The sequence below is a fragment of the Lissotriton helveticus genome, chromosome 3_1 (assembly GCF_964261635.1).
Source record: "Lissotriton helveticus chromosome 3_1, aLisHel1.1, whole genome shotgun sequence".
Lineage (NCBI taxonomy): Eukaryota > Metazoa > Chordata > Amphibia > Caudata > Salamandridae > Lissotriton > Lissotriton helveticus.
In genome coordinates this window covers 93837311-93859995 of record NC_136061.1, presented here as the reverse complement: position 1 = coordinate 93859995, position 22685 = coordinate 93837311, and the positions used below count along the sequence as shown (strand labels likewise).

General features: G+C 44.9%; 1 protein-coding gene across 2 annotated transcripts in view; it reads right to left on the bottom strand.

The window, feature by feature from the left end:
• Positions 1-22397, bottom strand: part of PAFAH1B1 (platelet activating factor acetylhydrolase 1b regulatory subunit 1) — a 593618-nt gene extending 571221 nt beyond the window's left edge. The window contains exon 1 of one of the 2 annotated variants that reach the window (XM_078679307.1): positions 22233-22397. The gene's annotated coding sequence lies outside the window, so the exon portion shown is untranslated. The remainder of the gene's footprint in view (positions 1-22232) is intronic. The other variant, XM_078679308.1, reaches the window with a different exon arrangement.
• Positions 22398-22685: the final 288 nt, after the last annotated feature.

Genomic DNA, 22685 nt, shown 5'->3' with positions numbered 1-22685 from the left:
ACAGGGCAGCATAAGACGGAAACCAACTTGCTTTGAGACTTATAAAGACATTTTTTGGGGGGAGGGTGATGAGAGGCTTTGAGACTCAGGTCGTTTCTGAACAGCTTCATCTTCTTGGTGGTCTTGAAAGCAATGCACAGATGGCACTATGGTTGCGCCTGGTCATAAGGGTACCAGAATTAGCTTTGTCTTTGTTTTAGAAGGACTAAATAAGGTTGGCAAAGCATCAACTAAGACCAGCCGTAAAGGGTGTTGGGATTATAGGATCAGCACTTAGCCTAAAGCTTTTCTAGAATGGACAAGAGCTTCCCTCTAGATGCTACAGACAAAGCAGGCCAGCTGTGTGCACCTAGAAACCGGCCACCTTTAACACCACTTCTGTAACAGGCTATGCGATTTACCCAGAACAAGTCCATCAAACAAAATTAGGGTACAAATAAATAAGGGTTGTAACATGGAAACTGGTCTATAGACAAGACATTTAGGGATCTCTTCTAGTGCGAACAGATTGAAGGAAGGCTCTGTACTGGGACCAGATTACTTAAGCACAGCAGATCCATTTAATTTGTAAACAATTTAAACACCTTACGTCCTCTTGTAACCTTTCAAAGATAAATCCGCCCAGCATAAGAATGGAAAGAACATGAATAAATCAAGCTGAACAGTGGTTGGACCAACGTTCAACAGTGACTCCTTTAGGATCCAAGTTTCAAACAGTAGAGGCCTATGCAGAAACAGGCAAGACCAGCAGGCAGAATCAGATTAGAAAGAGTTGTAAAGGCATGTAGTAAATTAAAGACTAACAAAAACTACACACACCATATTCTCTTTGTTGTTTTTTTATTTATATGTTCTATAAATGTTGCCAGTGGCTAGAAGCATAGAATAAAAATATATATATATATAAATAAAATAATACCTCACAGTTTTGCCCAACAAGGCTGAAGGAGAGAAAAAACACCAACCCAGAGCAACACTTGAAATGTAAAGGTTAGCCGATTGTGAGCTCAAGAACCCATAGGTTTGCAGAGTAGATATGGCGTAAATTGCCTAACTCTTTGGACAAAGATCCTGGCAAATTAATTTTTGTCGGAAGAGAAGCTTCTCCAGTACATAAGCAGCGACAGGTGGCGAACTAACACGTTCTCCTAGACTGAACTATAAAAGGCACCTAGGTGACCCATATACAATTAGTGAATCTGTACTTTTAGAGCTAAGCATTTTATTCAGAGAGGCAGTGTGCAATACGCATTCAGAAACCCAGAGAAGCAGCGCAGAACGAACACCACAAGACACTTGTGGCAAAGAGGCTCAAGAGGAGGTGAACAATATTGTATTTTTAAATTATAAAATTAACCCCTTCGATGCTCTTGACGAGCTAAGCTCGTCATGCAGTACACTGCTCGTGTGCTCATGACGAGCTGAGCTCATCATGAACAATGGGAATCAAGAGTTTGCAGCACAGCAGGAAAATCTCCCTAGCAGCCAAGGTGTTAAGAGAATGAGGCACAAAATGTAACGTTTTGGGTACTAACTTAATATCCTTTCCACATTCATAACTAAGGCTCCCAGTTTTCAGTTTTTACAGATAAATACAGACAGAAAATGTGTTTCCTGTCTGTCTTTATTTTTAAAAGCGGAAAAATACTGAAAATTGTGCTTCTAATGAGTGGCTCTTCAATCTGTCGATTGTTAATTCCAAGACAACAGATGAGTGGATAGATAGCACGAAGAGTTAAAACAACAGACTAAGATATCTTTAAATAAAGGCACATGTTTAAATAGATTTGTAGTAAATTGCTAATATTTACCTGTGGGTGTAGTGTTTTACTACATTTTGCTGCTGAATTTGCTAAAACGCAACAGGCATCAAATGAGTGCATGTTTATCAGTTCAGTTAAATAAGTGTAGAAATGTACCAATCTTGACTCCACTTATTCATAAAACAACAACATAAATATGGATAGATACTAATAAGATGGCCCAAAAATAAATATGGATAATTTTTTTTAAACGTAAAACCTGGAGCCCTATTCATAACGTTTAAGAGGACTGAAAATGTTCCACTAAAATCCTGACAGTGTTGACATTTCATGAAGTTAAGCAATAACACGGGGTGTGGCCAACCGGGGTAGAAGATGGCCGCCGCTTAGAGCGGCTCCAGCACCCAGTGCTCACCCCCCATACCATCCGGACAATTATCCAAGGTATCAAACGTGGCCCACAAGTCCTAAAGTCAGTTGGTGTCGTGTGAAGCGGTCCGACCGTTTCGCGCCGTCCTGCAGCACCTATAAAGCTACAAGTGTGGAGGTGAGCCCTCCTAACAACTAAAGCCCCACTATGGATTAGGCAGCCCAGAGACGCATGGCATGGCCAGAGACGGGGAGTGGCAGGAGGTCTGGTGTTCGCACTCGGCAAACTCTGGGAGTGCTGGCGCACCACTGAGAAGCCCACGGAACAAATTATGCCTAGTGACTGCCAAGAGACAGGGCCAACTTTAACTGTGAGCAGCGGCAGGAAGCTAAGGCAGCCTAATCCCCATGAATGTGGAGATCCCACAACCGTAGCAGTGGTGCAACGTGAAAGGACTAAAGTGACTGCTACCCTCTCTCACCACAGGTAGGGGAAATTATGGCCCAGGAACACTCGAGAGCCTGTGAAGAGTGGTTAAAGATGGTACAACGGGCCACGATTGATACACCGTCATGGGTGGGGGCAAGTGAGGGCCCAGACAAAAGGCATCAGTGGAGACTGCTGTGGCAGCGCAGCACTCAAGAGTAGAGATTTACTGTGACTTGAGTGCTACGCCTAAAGTACATTAATGGTGGGAGAGCCCAAGAGGTCTGGGAGTATCGCAACGCACTTGGGTCTGGTCACAAAACAATTTAGTGTTGTAGGAGGACCCTAGAGGTCCGGGGAAACTAGACAGGCCGCGCAGAATTAGCACTCTCTTGTGGCAAGCCGGACCTGAGGGCACGTATCCCCTCCCAACCACTGCCCTTTTCCCCAGTGGCGCAAAGCTTGAAAGGCACGCACCAGTCAGAGCTGGCCAAATTCGCCCTACACAGGGGCTCCTAGGGAACAAATGGCTACCGCTCTTCACCAACACGCAGCGGGAGACTCCCTGTCACTACAGGATATCATAGCCACCATACAAGGGGTTCCTACTGCCCTAGAGGGGAGGATAGATAATGTTGGATCAGAAGTAACCCCGATAGAGGCAGATCTCTGCAATATGGATACCAGAATCCAAGCAGTAGAAGATACGAGGGTGGCGCTCACACAAGATTCTAAAGCCCTGCAAGACAGAGTTGGGGCTCTCCAGGCAATGACGGCCAGCTTGGAAGATTTTGAGGACAGATCAAAGTGTAATAACGTGCGTATCTTGGGGATCCCAGAGCGGGCAGAAGGCCCTTCCGCACACCTATTCGTCACAGATCTCATCCTCAAACACCTGCAGCCTCTCAATGTTTTTTTATGGTGGAAAGAGCACATAGAGTGCTGGGAGGAAGGCCACGTCCCGGAGCGCCGCACAGACCTATTCTTGCTTGTCTCTTCAACTTCAGAGATCGAGACATGGTGCTGCAGACTGCCTGAGTGGCCCCACCCGAATGCTCAACTTTCCTTTTTCCCCGATTTCACGCTGAAAATACAAAAGGTAGAGTCGTAACTTCTGAACAGTGAAACAGGTTTCGGAGGAAGAAGGGAGTGAAGTATTCTATGGTATCCCTGGCAAACATGGTTCTTTGAATCAGAGGAGGCATGGGCCTGGCTGTATGGCTGGCGTACAGTGGGCAGCTAACCATCTAAGCGACACCAAGGGAAAAGACCAAAAGGATAAATAACCTCAGCAGGGAGGGTCACAGCAGAGCAAACGCAAGGAGAGAACTTTCCCTCATGCCGAAAGAGAGACTGAGTAATATAACGGACTAAAGCTTAAGGATGAACATTGTATCTGGCGAGGCACCACAAGACCAATCTGCCTTATGGGACTGAGCACAGGTGACTGATTTAACTACTATCGGGTACTACTAGAAGACGAGTCCAAAGAAGACAGAACTGTCTAAGCGTAAGGCGCTAACCCCTGCCAGAAATTTGCACAATTCTAAGGTTACAACTGTCGGTTCAATTATCAATCTGATTGCTGGCGGTGGGAGGCAGTGAGCACGGGGAACACAGTCTCCTAACTCTTTCTAATTCGGGGAGGGACGACAGGCACTCTGCCGAGTTGGAGGGGGAGGCCTGAATGGGTCCGTCAGGCAGGGTTGCGGGGAGGCGGGGGTTTGTTCAAAGGGTAGATAGTGGGGAAGGGGTTTCTGACACCCTGTTGGGCTAGTTTGCTTCATTCTTCATTGCATGACTTGGCAATGTAGCTTCACTGGAGAACCACCACCACACAACACCATATACATTCGAAACACACTTCGAGAGACTTAAGACAGCCAGGCGGAGAGGGGCCTGCCACTCTTGGTTCCAGCACACACACACTTAGCTATCACAAATCCCTATGAACCACATGACTACACCTGATCTCAGTCTGTTGACCTGGAACGAAAATGGCCTGGGGGACAAAATAAAAAGGAGGTATTGCTCTCCAATTTATAACGCGCCACTCGTCAGATGTAGTCCTCCTGCAGGCAGGGTAACAAATGCAAGGCATTGGACTGCTGGGGCTATAAGATTGCGGTCCAAATAGGGTTAACCGCCAGTTCCAGAGGCACGGGATACTCCTTAAGAAACGATTCCCGCTGCTTATAGAGAAAACATGGTCAGACACGACAGGCAGGTATGCAGCCTTTTACGGGAGATGGGAGAGAGAGAAACCATTAATATACTGTCACTATATGTACCACCAACCACACTGAGTAGTGCAACACTTCAAGATCTGGGGAATCTCATAGTAGAACTGCTGATACGGCATCTCATTGTTGGCGGAGATTTCAAAAGGACTTCAGATGACGCAATAGATCGACATCCAGTGAGGAAGATACATGCCACACAAACACGCTTAGCTGAATTTTTTAGAGCCCTCGGTCTAATCGATATCTGGAGAGCCCGCAATTCTTCCATGTGGGAATTCACATTCCACTATAGCATACATGAGTCGCTCGAGGATAGATCTTCTAGTTGCACTCTCTTACCAACTCCCTGGCTACAGAGACACGAGACACCTCCCACAGGGAATATCGGATCACTCCCCTATAAGGGCTAGGTAAAGTGGCAGGAAGCAAAGGACTAGGAACACAATTGCCATTAATACCATATGTCTGAAAATCCCCAAGATCAGGGAAGACCTTATTAAAACAACCAACCACTACTTCATAGAAAACGGGAGTTCTGTGTCCTCGGCAGTGACGCTTTGGGAAGCATACAAAACAGTAATAATTGAGCAAGCCTTCGCGTTGATAGGGCACAAGCGAGACAGAAGAAAGGAGGTGGAGGGATTACAACGTAATATACTAGACTCAGAAGAACAATTACTTAGGCTAAACAATGAGGACACAAGACACCGACTGAGCCTGAAACAACAAGAATATAAAAACCTGATGACACAAGCAGCTAGGGCAGCAAATAAAAAGAAACTGCACCGTGGCTATGAGCAAGGAGACAAAGCAGGACGGTTCCTTGCTTGGCTCGATAAGCAGGAGAGAGCAACCGGTGGTTGGCATCGATCCAGCAGGAAGGGGCAGAGGGAACTCTTACAGATCCTTAGGCTATAGTAGAGGAACTTGCAAACCATTACAAGCATATCTACACATCAGTTTCGAACACCACAATACAAGAAGCTCTTGATCTCCCCAAATATAGACCCACTCACGCAGGCAGACATACAAGCCCTAGACGAAGACCTAACAAACGAGGAGGTGATGCAAGCATTCAGGGTAGTTAAGTAAGGTAAAGCACTGGGCCCAAACAGGCTACCAATTGAACTATACAAGGTTAAAGCACAGCACACAGTACCCCATTTGCTTAAAATGTATAAGTCAGTCAGGAAACGGCTATATTACCTCAAGACCAGAGACTGGACTCAATTGTGGTAAAGACCACAAAGAGGGCAAACCACCTGACCAATGTAGATCATACCACCCATATCCCTGCTGAACACAGAGGCAAAAATTCTGCCCTCACTTCTAGCCCGCCACCTGATTCCAATCATTATTAAGCTGATACACCAGATCAATTGGGGTTCATGCCGGGGCGACACATAGCCCTCAACTTGCTCCTATAGCCCGACGCCCGGGACATATTGTTTGGGGTCAAGGGCAACAAGTTTTAATGTGCATTTTGTCCTTGGGACAAGTAGGCCCAACCCCCTGCAGCACAAACCCTTTGACTGCCAGTTTACAGTACCACATTGTGGCTCAGGGAAGGGCATTCTCTACAATTAAGGTAAAGTGTGTGTTTATATGTAATATTTGTATTAATGCTGTTCAAACTTGTATATATGGTTCATTAACGCAAAGCCTTTATTATTAGGGTGAGCACTAAAAGTAAATGTTTTAAGTTCAGCCTGCAGTACTGACGGAGGTTCCAGTATAAAAGTGTAAACACATCTTCAAAGTTTAATAATATGAGGCTCTGTATAATACACCATCTTTATGGGGTTACCTTTTAACCCCATGCCAGTGGCACAGTGTAAACTGCATTTGCAATAATTCATTTTCCTTTATGCACTTTAACCATTTTTCACTTGTTCCATTCCATAATTTTCACTCTTCCCTTGTGATTATTTCATCCTCATGCAAGTGTCTGCAATTTCCCGAAATTTCTTATGTTAAAGTGGGCCATGAGAACCTCTTCTTCAATAACACATACTAAAGCAATTTCATCTACAGCAGTTTTTATTTGATATCCAATGCATTTCAAGCCTCGAGTGCCCTTCATCAGGGATAACTGAAATTCACAACAAAATGTACATTAAAAATTTTTTTTCAAAAGACGCATCATTTCATTCTCTTTAGTCATCTTACTAAATGCGTTCCATCTCATAATACTAAACACCTTATGGTCAACATACAGAAGCTTCACTTTAAAACCACCAAGCTATAACTGTTTACTCAGAATTTCTATGCGAGTTCTCTACATTTAATCAAAAACTCCCATTTCCTAAGCCTATCGATCTCATCCATGTACCTCACCTTCTCTAACAACCCTTTCTTTTCACTTCCCTTTGTTTCTTATACCACCTACTTCATTCCTTCATAACCCCCCCGTTATATACCACCCTACTTCTCGTTCATCCCTTCTCCATTCTACCCACTTGCTCTTTCCCCTTAATTTTAAATACTCTCCCTATCTCCCCTCTGCAAACCGCCCCAGAGTTCAATATAATTCCCCCCTGATTCCTGCTCATCTCTCGTACCTGCTGTTAGAACTCGTTCTCCTCACATCATATACCGGAAGCTTAACTAGGCGTTTTCCCCTCCACAATTTAAACAAACGATCTACCCCTCCCCTTACTATCACGTGATTTTATCCCTCTTCGGCCAGCACTAAACGCCTCCCTTTACATCAAAACACCAACTCCCATAGTGCGTTTCAACTGCTTGATTAAACTAATGCCAGGTCGTTCTAAAATCGTGCTCTTTGCAAAATTCTAAACTAAATAAACTCAATAAAACGTTCTCATAAGGTGTCCAAGATTAATGTCTGTAATTTCAGTATTCGTAGCCTCTCGTGAACTCCACATAGTCTTGCTAGATGAAACACGATGTTCCGCCTTGCTTGGGATGCGGGCACAGTTGCGCAAAGTTCTTAATGGATCATATTTTTACGATGTGGGTGCTCACCCGGTAGAGCAAAACAATCAAAACCTTCATATATAAATCGGGTTGCACTCCATTTTTCCAATGTTCTGGTTTCTCACTTTTTCATTTTCTCTCCTTTTCTCCTCTGTACGTGCACACTGGTGACGTGCCTCGCCCCAACTGCACGTTAAAACTATATAATACACCCAGAATGCTCTCTGATTATATGCAAATATTTGCAGAAGCTTGAAAGCAAGAGTGATGATTCTTTGCTTTCAAAATAAAACGTTCACAAAAAAATGCATGTAAGAAAAGGAAACATTTAGCTAAACTACTGTAAGATTTAAGGTACCGTATCTTTGCAGCATCATTTAGTAACTTGTACGTTTGTATTTGCCAAAAATATTCAGAATGGAATATCAGTGTAACCAGTTTAAATATGAATATGGAAAACAAGAACAAACAAGCATTGCCAAAGCTAGTGGGTCTGAAATTGGTGGTCAGCATTTTGGTTTTGTCAAGGCGTGACTAGTTTTAGCATGGTTTTTGTAAAACCTTAACAGTGTGGGAGCTGCTGGGTCCTCACCATTCTAACAAGCATTGGCAAAAGCAAAACAAAAACATGTTGGTCTCAGCACACATTGCCACAGTGGTTCTGGGCACTGAATAAAACTACTTTGTGTGCCAATATGCTTCTTCTAAAAGAGCAAAAAACTGTCACAGGGATGCCAGCTGATAGACAGACGGAGAGAGACAGAATAAAAAACAAAACAAAAGGTCATGGTTAAAGCCAGGCCTAATTAGAGGCCCAATTATTAAAGAAAGTCTCAAAAGTGCATCCATGGTATTTATCCTTGCATTACATGCATATGTACAGTTTCCATGAATTCACAAAAGTAGGCCAAGAAATAGTACTCCTAGAAAATATTTTTTTTTTTTTTTTTTTTTGTCCTCATATATGCCACCAGATGTTATGACTCTAGATGGGATCTCTCGAACCGTCAGCACAAGTTGTTACTAGCCGCCCCAGGATTTGTGCATGGCGGTTAAAGATCACCCAGAGGTAGGCTGTCTACTAGTCCAACTCCCATTCTCGACACCGACCCCAAGGGAGGACCAGACCACAAACCCCTGGCATAATCATTGGACTTTTCGTCATTTTTCTTTCCGACCATTTTACCTTTCCGACCATTTTACCAGAGGGGCCCATACCTTAGCTGCACCCTCTCCACCACACAACAGATCTAATTTACTTACAGCCATGATATTTCTTAAACAGTCAACAAACCTTGGGGGGATCGAAGATTTCCATTCTCTACACACCTCCCTCCTTGCAATAGCAACAACATAAAATATAAACTGAAACATACTATCTCTGATGTCATATTCGTATGGCAGACCAAAAAGGATCAATCTTGTACTACAAATTACTGGTCTTAACAATACATCCTCTAAAAAACTGCAAACCTGCTGCCAATAATTTTTAATTTCTGTGCACTCTGCGAAAATATGCAAGTCATCTGCTGCTCGGAGCTTACATCTTGGACAGTGATAAGATTCTCCGGAGATTTTTGTCAGTTTTGAGGGAGTCCAATAGGCCCTATACGCTGTGTAGAGATGGTTCCTTCTAAGATTGGCAGGCTTTATTGTCTTTTGAGATATTATAAATGAGTCTGCCCAAACCTCTAGCCTCCTTACCGGACTATCTGCCAAAAAGTCACCCCAAAGTTTAGAAATTTCTTCCTCCTGATGATCTTTTGCCCCAATTAGTAAAGTATACCAGGAAGAAACCTCCCCCTTCCAACCTTCCTGTCTACTAACTAGTTCCAAGAACTCCAATCCCTCTTCTTCCAGCTCCCAGTGTTGACTTCCCCACCAGGATGATAGTTGATAAAATTTAAACCTTGTGAGGGACCCTCCAGTTATATTAGATAAGGATGTCCAATCAAGGAGCCCTAGGTTGTTATTCAGGTCACCCCATCTTATAAAACCTGCGTCCCTCAGAGGGGATGATAGACAATCTAATAAACATTCCGGTGTTCCTGGGGAATCCCAGATTGGGGCTAGGGGGTTGTAGTAGGAGATTCTCCATATTTTGCAGACTGCTTGCCACAACTTAAGTGCTGTAAGTAGAATTTTTAAGCGAACTTTCTTGTAAAATTTCTGGGCACCAAATTTAAACAAAAAAAATTCAAGGCCCTGGGGTAGATCGGATAACATCGCCTGGAATAGACGACCATGCGAGGATGAGTCCAACTTATTGGCCAGGAGCCTAAAGTTCTTTAACTGAAACGCATAACAGTATAAAAGTAAGTCCGGGAGGGCTAGGCCACCTATTTTTAAGCCCCTTCTCAACTTCCTCCAAGCAATTCTTGGTGACTTAGTAGCCCAGATAAACGAGCCTATCTTGCCCTGGAGGCTGGAGATATCTTTATTGTGGAAAGTCAATGGAATACTATTAAATAAAAAAGTTACTTTAGGCAGTACTACCATTTTTATTAAATTGACTCTGCCATATATACTAAGAGGCAACCCAGCCCATCTAAGTAAAAGTTTGCTTATCTCCTTAACCACTATTTGCCAACTTATTCTGGGGATATCGATTAACTTTTGCGTTAAATAGATACCCAGGTATCTAATTTTACTTTTGGCCTCAGGTATAGCAACAGGACTGTTCCAACTCATTATGTCTGTTTTACTTTTGTTAATGCTATATCCTGAGACTGCACCATATTCTTCCGCTAATTGAAATAACTTTGGGATGGCTTCTAGTGGATTAGTGGTATAGAGCAATAAGTCATCCGCATATAATGCGGTCTTAAGCTCCAGACCTCCCATTTTAAAGGGGATGATTGTTGGATCCAATCTCACCACAGAGACAAAAGGTTCGATATAGAGATCGGAGAGGAGACAGGGGGCAACCCTGTCTCGTCCCCCTCGAAATCGCAAACCAATCAGTCAGACAGCCATTAATCAAGACTTTCGCCCGTGGGTTCCCATACAGTTTTTTAACAGCCCGAATAAAGGGGGGTGGAAAACCAAACCTAATCATAGTGTCCCAAAGGAAAGACCTGATCGAAGGCCTTCGCGGCATCAATTGCCGCGATGGTCAGTGGCAGTCTCTTTTCTTCCGCAAAATCTATTGCTCCAATGGCCTGAAATGTCAGCTCGTTTAATTGCCGACCTGGCACAAAGCCCCTCTGGTCCGGGTGTATAATAGTTTTAATGACTTTTGCTAATCTCCCAGCTAGAATTCCAGAAAATATTTTAAGGTCAGAATTCAGAAGTGAAATAGGTCTGTAAGACTCTATTTTCATAGGATCCTTATTGGGTTTGGCTATTAAGATAATAGTAGCCTCTGACCATGAGGGTGGGATACCTCCTCTTTGCTGGTATATGTTGTAGAAAAGAGATAGCAAGTGGGGGAGTATCTCTTCTAAGTTGTCCTTATAGACTTCTGTTGGTAAGCCATCCGGGCCAGGGGCCTTATTTCTGCTCATCTTCTTTAGCTGTACCCTGATTTCCCCTTCAGTAATCTCGCCCGATAGAGTCTTTTTATCTGCCTCACTCAATTGAGGTAGTGTCCTCCAGTTCCACCACTTCTCCAGATCTTCAGTTCCCCCACCTATGCTCTCCTGATATAACTCAGCCATGAAACCCCTGGCTTCTGCCCTGATCTCTTCTTCTTCAGTCAACAGCTTTCCCGAACTCCGTTGGGACAGGATGTTAATGTTGTTTCTAGTCCTATCAGATCTGGCTTTCCACGACAAGAGTGCACCACATTTCTCTCCGTACTCAAAGTTCTTAAGTTTGCTGGCCTCCCACCGATCATGCAACAGCTTATCTGCTTTAGCTTTGAAATTTAATTGTAATTCTAAGAGCTCCTTTTCAAGTACCGGGATCTGATCTCTTTCCTCCAGCACTGCCCGCTGTAGTTCTTGTTCTTTCCTCTTGATAGAATCCAACTCTATAGCTTCTCTTTCTTTTAGATTTTTTCTTTTTAGTTTCATCTGGTACCCCAGGAAGCCTCTTATGAATGCTTTGAATGACTCCCAGACTGTTTGTTCCGTGGTCGAACCCACATTAAATAGAAAGAACTCCACTATACTGCTCTTGATTTTGAGTCCAATGCTTCCTTCTGATAAGATAGTTCTGTCGAGAGTCCATCTGCGTTCATAAACCAGAGACTTAAAGTTGATATTCAATTCCACAACTGAATGGTCTGAGAGGCCCACTAGGGTGTGGGAAACTGAAGTTAAAGCCGGCTTAAGTATTTGGTCCACCAGAAACAAATCTATTCTTGAAAATTGCCTATACTTTTTACTATAAAAAGAGTACTCTCTTAAGTCTCTATTCTTAGCTCTCCAAGCATCCAGTAAATTAAAGACTCTTATTATATTTTTGAGGGCTGAGAGAGATCTCCTAGGCGGAACATATTTTGCTCTAGAGGTACGGTCCAACTGACTATCTAAGACAAGATTGAAATCGCCCCCAAGAATAACAGGTGCTGTACCCAGAATTAAAGTCTTCTCAAGTTTTTTTAAAAAGTTTTCATTGTCTTCATTCGGGCCATAATATACTGCAAATGTATAGGGTGAACTGGCAATCAGAAGGACCGCTACCAACCATCTCCCTGACTGATCTGTTTCCCAGCTCTGCACCTTAATTCCCTTATTTGCCCTAACAATTATTGCCACCCCCCTGGAGATTCCCTTCTGCCTCGAGCATAGGACTTCCTGTACCCAACATTGTTTCCTGAAAACCTTTGTACATGCTTCTGCCTCAAGATGAGTCTCTTGTAGTAAATATATACTGGCCTCTAAGTTCTTTAAAAATTCACACACCCTTTGCTGTTTCTTTAAACTTCCTATACCGTTAAGGTTCCAGGAGCAGATTTTACTACTAATAAGCTGGTTTGTAGTCATAGCCTAGTGTTAACCAGTCTCCGACCACCCTGTATGTCTGTATCATCTGAGTCAATGTACACTGTGTTTCTACAGAAAATGAGGACTTTTTATTCTTTCTCCCCCCCCCCTCCCCAACCCGCCCACCCTCCCCCCTGAGGAACCCTCCCTTCATCTCAGGCGTTGTCTAGCCCATATCGAGCTCCCCGTTTTTCAGCACCCTAGCTACCCTTCCCCCATCTAACACCGTGTGTGGTATTTATTATTTTTTTGTTTTTGTTTTTCCACTTTTATACTATTATATGATGAATATGTGTTTCCCCCTTTTTTTTCCTTTTCCCATATACATATCTATTTTTTTTTATTTTTATTATTTTTATTTTTAATTTTCCTATCTCGATGCTGTGCCACCTCACCCTAACCAAGGGGAACTCTTCCTTCTGTTTTCATGTTGATAGTAAAATATTTGTGAACTGCATTTTAGCATGAGCAAATATGCAGGTGTAGATTTGCTTATGTGAAAATCTGAATGTTTTCAAGTTCTCTTTTCCTCCAACCACATTTTTCCCAACCCTGGAAGAAGATTTAAGTCTGCCACTGTCAGTAGTAAATTTCCAACCTTTCTCAGTATGGGAAATGATTAGAGAAGAATTGGTGAAAACCCTTAAAACATGCACGCTAGTAGGTTTGCACAGACTAAAAAGTGCATTCCAACCCTGGAACTATTGCTTACCACTACCTTCAGCCCCAGTATGTAGACCTGCAGAAACATAGCAGCCTAAGGGAATTGTTAGTATTCAAACACTACTATGGTATGAACCCTGGCATAATCAGAGAGGCTATATCAGAACTCTTATATAATGGGATTGATGCGTAATTTGTTGCCGCATTACATGGCACAAAGGGGACAAGTGGATTTTGTTACAGGACAAGTAGATTTATTAAGCAGCCTGCCCCATGGACAAGTAGATATTTTATTAAATTCCACACCCCTGTAAAAGTAGTCTGGATCCGGGGGTGAACCAAATGATAAGAGGCCTTTGATGGACAGTTAACTGGGAAGACAAAATATCACTATATACAGACGACATACTGCCATATGTAGTGTCACCCCGGTCTTCCATTGCCAGAATCCTAAAGGTCTTCATCACTTTCCAGAAATACTAGATACACGATTAACTGGAGCAAATCAGTGGTCTTTATTCTACACGGGTCAACACCACGAATAGCAAATAATTGCAAGGCACCAGGCGGTTTCTGGTACCTAGGAATCTTCATTACAACTAACCAAGACCTATTTATTTTAAGAAATCTGCATCCCCGTTGAACCGACTGAAAGAGGAGGTGCACCATTGGAGATCGCACCCTCTCTCCCTGTTGGGCAGAGCGACCCTTTTTAAAATGAGGGCGCTACCACGCTTTTTCTACATCCTCCAAAACACTCCCTTCCCAGTAGCGTATTTTAAAAGCATACAAGGTGAGATCAGAACGTTGCTGTGGGATGGTGGTTCACCAAGAATAGCTCTCAATAAATTAAACAGGAGATGGTATGATGGGGTGGTGCAAATCACTCCATGACTGGAGTCTATTGAGCAGCACTAGTGACTGTACTCAATCAGTGGGTTCACCAACCTATGACGGAACCAGCATATCGGACGGACCATCAGGTCCTACAGCCGAGAGGATACTTATGCGCCCTCTATACCCCTCCGAAGAAACACCCTGACAGGTCCATCTGCACTCATGATCCAAATTTGGCACTCTACACACGGTGGGATGGGGTGGAAGGGTTCGATCACTCAGGCAGCACCCTTGAGAGGGGGTTGGGGGGTGGGGGGGGGGTCTGACCCCTGCAACTTGGGTAAAAAGCAGGGGTTCGATAAGTGGGCCCTGTTGGGCCTCTCGACTGTGGGAGACGTATGGGCGGCAAGGGACAGAATATCCTAAGCCGAATTGCAAAAATCTTACAAGCTAGCCCCCACCGAGGCGTTTCGATACCTACAAATTCGCCACATCCTACAGGTAGTGCTACCGAAGGGAGAGACCCTCCCAGATCCATCGCCCCATGAGAAAAGATTGCTTGAGGAACATATCACACAAAAGGCAATTTCGCTAACATACAAGAAATTAGTAAAGTAATGTGCCAGATATGCCAATCCACTAATGGGAGAACTGGGAGAAATACTTTCCAGATATGCAGGAAGATGACTGGTCGGAAGCACTTGCTTTTCCCCGGGAGGTTGCTATTAGATCCTGCTTCTGCCTGGTGCAACTCAAAATCCTCCATAGAGCTTACATCTTGTGTACTACGTTGGTAAGGATGGGGAAGCGAGCGGACACACACTGTCATAGGGGTTGCAGACTGTAAGGCACATTCTTTCATATATGGTCCTGCCATAAAATCCAATCCTACTAGGTATCAATAACACAGTGTTTGAATGAGGTATGTGGGGTTGAGCTTCTCACGTCAGCAAAATAGTGTCTACTCAATGTGTGGAAGGCAACAGACCAGGGGAGAGAACAGTCTGGAGTAGCCCTAGCACTAATGACGGCCAAGAGAAATATTGCACAGGCTTGGGGGTGCAGATATGACAATGTCCCTGAATGACTGGAAGAGAGGCATGGACTAGTGTATGGTGAGGGAAAAACTGCCTGTACTAACAGCGGCTGCCCCCAGAAATGGGGGGAGGTGTGGAACAAGTGGAATGAATACAGGGGGCATCCATGTAATGTCTCTGCAGCCCAAGTACATCCAAAGGAGACTCGCCTTTTATCGACCCGCCCGTTCCCTGAGGTCCGAATCTCTATGGTTGGCGGTGGTCCCGCGAGTGAAGAGAGCGCGCCTGGGAGGCCGGTCTTTTGGACTACTGGCCCCCCAGTTATGGAATTCTCTGCCTCTAACACTTCGGGGAGCCACTAGTTTATTAGTTTTTAGAAAGGAGCTCAAAACTTGGTTGTTCACCCAGTAGGGCGTTTGTTTGTGTTTTCTTTTATCTGGTATTCTTTCTTTTTAATGTGTTATGTTAGCAGCCTACCTTAAATAAAAGCGCCGGGACACTCTTTTTGAGTAGCCGTGCGCTCTACAAAAACCAATTTAACATAACATAACATAACAGGTGATGCAGGAGGGCTTAGACGAAGTGACAGGATAATAAAAAGAGAAATGGGGAGCGCTAATGCAGGCACAGTAAACAGTGGCGAATAGGCTGTGTTATAATGTCGATGACATAACCTTGTTGTGTGATTGTTCATTGGTAATGTGGTGAATGCAACGTATCTGTTTCTTCAATGAAAAGTTAATTTTAAAAAAGTTACGCAATAACCCAAAAGTTACAACATGCGGCACAAATACATTTATGAACGGTACCTAATTGCAAAACATACCCCTACGTCAAGAATAAAAACTGGGAGAAGATAGATGTTTTTACGGACCGAAAATAGTCCAACAAAAACAAACATGGGTAGCAAAAACAAAATACGCAGGATTTAGCATGACACCTGGTGGTAGGTGGGCAGCAATGTTAATTCGTGGTATAAACTAAAAAGGAATTTCCACAAGGGTGAGGGGACGTGGGGAGGAAAGCTAACAGCGTTGTTAATAGAGCCCTGTCTACACAGGCCCAGCTTCAAGTGCATTGTAAACAGGACAATGACACTGACACGGGCCAATGTTTCGTACAAGTATTCTTGAGGTGCAGTGTTCTGCATCCTCATTTCAGAAACGGTTTACATGCACGGATTACCGTGTTACAGAACCTAGGTGACATGGCATGTACCCTTCACTCGCCAGCAAAGCATCACCGCTTAAGACATCACAGACCGCAGCGGACTACTGCAAACCCCCCTGCCAGACACATTTATGCAACAGCAGATTATTCACCGATTACGAGGTGCCTCCTCACACTGCCTGATCAGAAAGGAGAAATGCATCACCAAACAAAAGATAGAGCCGCCCAAGTACCATCACAATGTACTGTTCCAAGCCAGCAGGCACATCTCACGTCCTTTCACCGAGGGAAGCGAGCCCTCTGATGGCACAAGCATAGGGGTCGGATTCGACTAATCGCCTTCAGGGCATGCCCAGGCACTCGGGGAGCATACTCAACAAGTGCAGGGGCTGGCTGGCACGCCACTTGGTCAGGGCGGCTCCTGCTGCAGAGAAGGCCGAGGGACGAGGCAGCTCCCCGCCAAGAACAATCCTCGTCTATGCTTCACGTGATCCGTCCGCCATCAGCACCCCGGACACAGGAAGGGGCACTCTCCGAGCAGGAACCGGGCATTCCTCCGCAGCAGCCGCTGCCAAAACAATGAGATGCGACGAGCCCAGAAATGCTGCTGCCTGCTAACCCCACCCTCCACCTCCTCTCCTCCAGGGCTGCGCCCAGCATCCTGCGCTTACTGGGCGGGGAAGGGCAGAGCCAGCGTCCATCGGGAGCGCTATCTGCACTCCATGAGCATCCTGGCTTCATAGGCGCTATAGACTCCGAGTGATGACATGCATATCTCACCCCCTCGCCATCAAGCCCAAACTGGGGCTCTCTTACCGAGCAACGCCGAGCTGTCAATATCGTTAAACATGCAACAATAGGACAGCTTTTCCGTTTATCAGATCCACGCATAACCAAAAGCAGGCATAGAAAGGACCAGCCTGCGTCCGCATCAATGAAAGGAGACGAGCATATGTATTGTGGCAGCCTCCACCCCTCCCTCCTGCACACGATCAGACAGTGAGGGTGCACACGGGCGTGCCATGAACAGCACCCCGTTTATTTACTAACAGCCAGCTAGGATAAAAACACCTGACAATCTGGTGGCAAGAGGCCCTGTGGGTACTCTCCTCGGGATTGAAAGCGGCAGTCATATCAGAGAGTGAACAAAAAGAAGCCCCTCCTCGGTGCCAAGGCTGGGGATGCAGACAGCAGACCCTGCCCGGGGTGGAAGAGGTCCCCTTGAGCCGCAGCCCCCGGCAGGCGAGCAATCGGTGGACACAACAGATCTGAAGGGCCGCAAGAAGCTAACCAGGGACCCAAGCACACACCTCGGGGAACGTGTGACAGGAGCAGATGCACCGAGGTACCAGACGTCGGCAAGGGGTTCAAATTCCATCACAATTTCATAAATTCGTAACTCGACTTAAATTCCAATATAAAAAAACGGCAAACATGTGTTTCCCGGAAGAATTCACTTCACTAGGGCCATATCACGTAAATCGGCAATTCTCTTTTTCAGCCCACAAAGCATATAAATCTTCCAGAATTCACTGATTAACAATACAGTATCAATGTGAAATCAACATCTTTGCACATTAGTTTTTACTGATCAATCACTGTCGTGAATACTATAATTAAGCATGGGAAGGAGATCACTAACAATTTACATAATGTGGCCCTGGTGAAGCAGATTTTTCTGTTCAACACACCCGCTGTTTTTATGATGGAACCGGATTCCATTTATGAAATTATAATGAAACTTTAACTTGGAATAACCAATAAAACATCTACAGAGGAGCTTAAACTCTGAAATGACCCTTTCTACACTAACTGAGCAAGACATCATACTGACTGAATGATCTTTGGTTTACTATAGACCTATGGTCCAATAGTAGAGTTTTTTCTCAGCAACACCAAGTTCATTACCGCTGTCAGGTCCAACTCAAAGAGTAATGTATAGGGTTACAAGAAGTCCACTAACAGACGCCTCTACTCTACCTAGCTGGGTTAAGTTTAAGAAATAGTCTTCTGTTTTTGTTTTCCCCGAGTTTACACAATTTTTTCCACTACGAAAGACACAAAATAATAAAATGGTACATGACGCAATTACAACTGATAGGATTGCCCTCTAAGGTGAAAGGCAGACAATAAAAAGAAAAGCATAATGTTATTCAGGACTCCAATTGTCCCTTACTGCTCTGAATACAGCGCCTCTCACTAAACGGGATTTTAAACAAATAATGGGGAAGAAAAACATTTTTAAGATAAAGACAGAATCATTACTTTCATTCCCTTTCAATTCCGTTTAAATATTTAAGAATTTCTGCCATGATGCAGACAAAAGCTTTTGGCAGTTCATAGAGTGGGGACAAACGGTCCATTCAACAATTCCACCTCATTAGTACCAGTTTACCACCTAAACACAGTCATCAAGGGAAAGGTGGCCAAGTAACTTTTAGGAAGTGACTGCAACTACAATTTACCAGCAGTGCGTGGTTTCTTTACGAACATTACATCCATTTGAGCTACAAACATTACTTGTTAAAAATATGCACTTTTATACAACAGATAGTGGAATGTGTGACAAGTAAGGGAAATAGATTACTACTTGAAAAATGCAGTGGCGGTATAAACTGCATAATTCTAGTAGCTCTAAGTACAAGGAAAAGATCAGAAGGGCTGAGCGTAAATCCAAAAAGGTAATTGGGGAGGAGAGAGATGTTCATGTAGAGGGGTGAAAGTTAGGCTCAGCTCCAACCCTGGCAAGTGAGAGGGTGAAGGTGCACCTGAACTCTATGGGGCGCTGCAACCAGGTGGCTGTAGCTTAAGATTTGTATCTATTAGATGGGCAAAGCAGTGCCATTAGATACACCAGTCAGGGAGTTAAAAGACAGTCTAAAAGCTGAATAGACCCCCAGCGTGCCTGCAAAGGCACAGGGGGTTAAAGCATAGCTTGATCACAAGCTGTGCCGTCTGACCCAAACAGTAAATCTTAAGGTACAGGGGAAAAGATCAAACCCACTATCCCAGAGGATGGTGTGATAGCACGGTATGTTACAGCATATGTAAGCCACACCCTCCAACTTTGCCAAAGGTACATGGATGAGAAAATATGAACCACAAGCAGGTTGTTTCCAGATAGAGAAAATGACAATGGATATCTGAAGTTACAGGTGCTGAAAGATTATGCGCATTCTGGATTCAAGAGAGCACTATACAAAGTGTGAGAGCAGACTTGTACCCCAAAAAAGTGTAATGGTACAGAGGTTGAGGGCAGGACTGAGTCAAAGGTAGAGCGAACGGTACAGCAATTAAGGTTAGGTCTAAGCACATGCAATAATAGATGTGAAAATATAGGGGCTGGAGCATGTGCCATGGCACAATGGATAGCTGCTAGGACGAGCAATAGGTTATATGAGGATAGGAGACTATGTAAGAGCTCTTCCTGCAGGTGGAAATAGGATTCAGGATGGTTAGTGCAGACCTCCGCTTTTGCCCTAGGAGGTGTAGGGATGTAGCCAACAAGAGCTACACTGAGCCTCAGTTGGACAAGAAGAATGAGGTACTGAGGTGAGAGCAGGTCTGAGCCCCAAAAATGAACAGCTGTGCCTGGTGTGAAAGCTGGAATACCAGAAGAGGCGGTGAGTGGATACAGGGGAACTCTCACCCCTGGAACAAGGTTATCCTATCGGACTCGAACAAAATCGCAGTGTAAAGGAGGTAGAACACGCCCCCCGTCTCACAAGGCGACTATAGAATTGTAGGCATCACACTGACCTGCAAGTTTATGTGCACTATGGGAGATATACAAGACCTCAGTCTTAGTTCGGAAGGCGGTGTCAGGGTACAAGTGAGCCAATGAAAAATATTAGAGTACATATCAGCTTATGCAAGAGAGGGAAAGCAACGGACCTCAAATCTGGAGAACAGAATAAGGCATATTTATTGGATAGGGCAAAGGTAACAATGAATGTCGGATTTAGTCTCAGCCACTGGTAAACCCCCAGAAGAACAATGTGTTAAGTTGCTTGTTGTCCAATACTGAGGGGACTTTGTCTGCAGCTATGGCTCATATATCCGTTAGAGAGGAGTATAATGAAGATTTGCATTTAGTCAGCTCCTGCCTGTAGTAGCATAGTAAGAATGAAGAGTAGAGTAATTATCAGTCACTAAGATTAATTCAACCATTCCACTTGTCATGTTTTAAACCTCTCTCTGAAAGTGTACGTGTATAGGAGTGCCAGGTTACGCATTGTCAAGCCTGCAACTGTTTAAGGGCACACAGCAGATGTGAAACCCAGTCAAAAAGTAAGAAGAACATGCAATACAAAGTTAGGGACTGATATGTCTAGGTCACAGTGCTGAGACGTCAGGTACATGACTGGAAGGGCAAGTCTAGGACTGCGTGCAGTAACGGCCTAGGATAGTTTAGAAAGCTAGGGTTCCCTCACAGTCATAAATGTCACAGGGAAGATTCAAAGTTGCTCAATGATGGTGTATATTCCCACAGGATAGGTTACGGTGCCAGGAACACTCCCGGGCCAAGGACACAAGACAATACAGAAATAGCACACCTGCATATATAAAGGAATACACACTGTGTTGTAGAAGTGTCTTCCATAAGTTATTATGGCCACACTGATAAGAGCATCCTCGACAAGGGATCACTATAGTCACATAAGAGAAACTTCACTGATCTAATTTCACGTGGATGAGTCCTAAAGCAGAAAAGAAAATGGGGTCCTGATGGTCGACAAACTGGTGACTTAAACTGTAAGCTTGAGTAGGGTACAGAAATAAGAAACTACACGGAAGTCTAAGTGGAATCATGCTGGAGAAGAGAACAGAAGAAAAGACTTTCTGCAGCACAGACTGAGCTACTGGTGGGACACAGTACGAATACGGATCCAGGTGTCTGGTCGATAGTACATGTAGAGCCATGTTGGAGAATGGCACAAACAGAGGGATAGTATAAACTGGTCCCCGAGATAAAACAGTGAGGTAATGGAAGGATGCACACACAGAGGTAAGGAGGACACGGACCCTAGAGAATAGTTGAGCCATAATGATGGGGGGGATGAGGGGGGACCTAATGAACCAGGAATTGCACTGTTTGAGTGGTCCTGCACCGCATCGGGAACTAAGGATTCACAGGGAAGTGAGAGGTGGTTACACACACTGGAGGGGAAAATACAACCATAAAAACCTAGTGGATACTGGATGTGAAGTCAAATAGGTGACATATACAGACCGAGGGGCCTACGCATGGCACCAGCGAGAGGTTGAGTTATTAAAACATATACAGAAGCAGGACACAGACACTATGACTGAACCCACAGGGCGCTTACTAGCTGTGGAGTCATGTTGAAGAGGGGCGTAGACTGAAGCGTACACAGAGGCTGGTGAGCCCTGGTGTAAACAGCGAGATGCTGGTAGGTTGCACAGGTAGTGAGGAGGCACAGGCATGGGAACCTGGAGGTCAAATGGTCGCGCAATACGATGGAGAAATGATCAGATTATGGGACTCTTGAGCAGGCAGCCAAGCAGAGATGGTACAGGGCCTCGCCCTCTGATGGGGTACTCTTCCAGACAGAAGGGACAGTGTCATCCCATTCCGCACAGGGAGGGGCCCATCAGATAACCAGTGACATACCCTACACGCACCCCAATCTCTCATAGCGCAACCAGTGTGGCAGAATCCCTTCCACCCCGCCCTCGGGCTTCTCCCACCCTGTCACCCGCCCCTCCTCCAGACGCCGGGTTTGATATTTTCATCAACGGCCTCGGCCGCCATTTTGCGCGCGGACCGTGGAGGGGAGGGGGTGCCACATCCTCAGGGTGGGGTCGGTCCCCGCGTGCCCAGGCCTCACCTGGCGGGCTTGGGCCCGGCCGCTCCCTCCCCGGCGCCGCTCTGAGCCCCCGCAGCCGCCGCCGCTCCCGCTTTCTGCTTGCCCGGCTGTCAGCCTTCAGCGCCGTGACGTCATCAACTGCTGAGGGAGGCTGGCGGCAGCCGGCAGGGCGAGGAGGCAGACAGTGCGCAGGCGCGGCTAAGGAGAGCCACCAGGAGACATTACGCAGGCGCGCATTATGCGAGACGCAAACACCGGTTGCGCGTACCTATGCTTACCCGGAGCCGGAGGACGCACCCCGTAACTTGGGAAGACATGTTGGAAAATGCGTGACCAGATCAAAAGCATAAGTATTGTCATGAAAATATTGAAATGCCAAATTAAGAGTCTATAATTATTTATTAAAACCTGTGGACTTACAGGCTTTATACACTGATGAGTCATGTTTTAAAGTGTGTAAGAACAGCGTTTCTG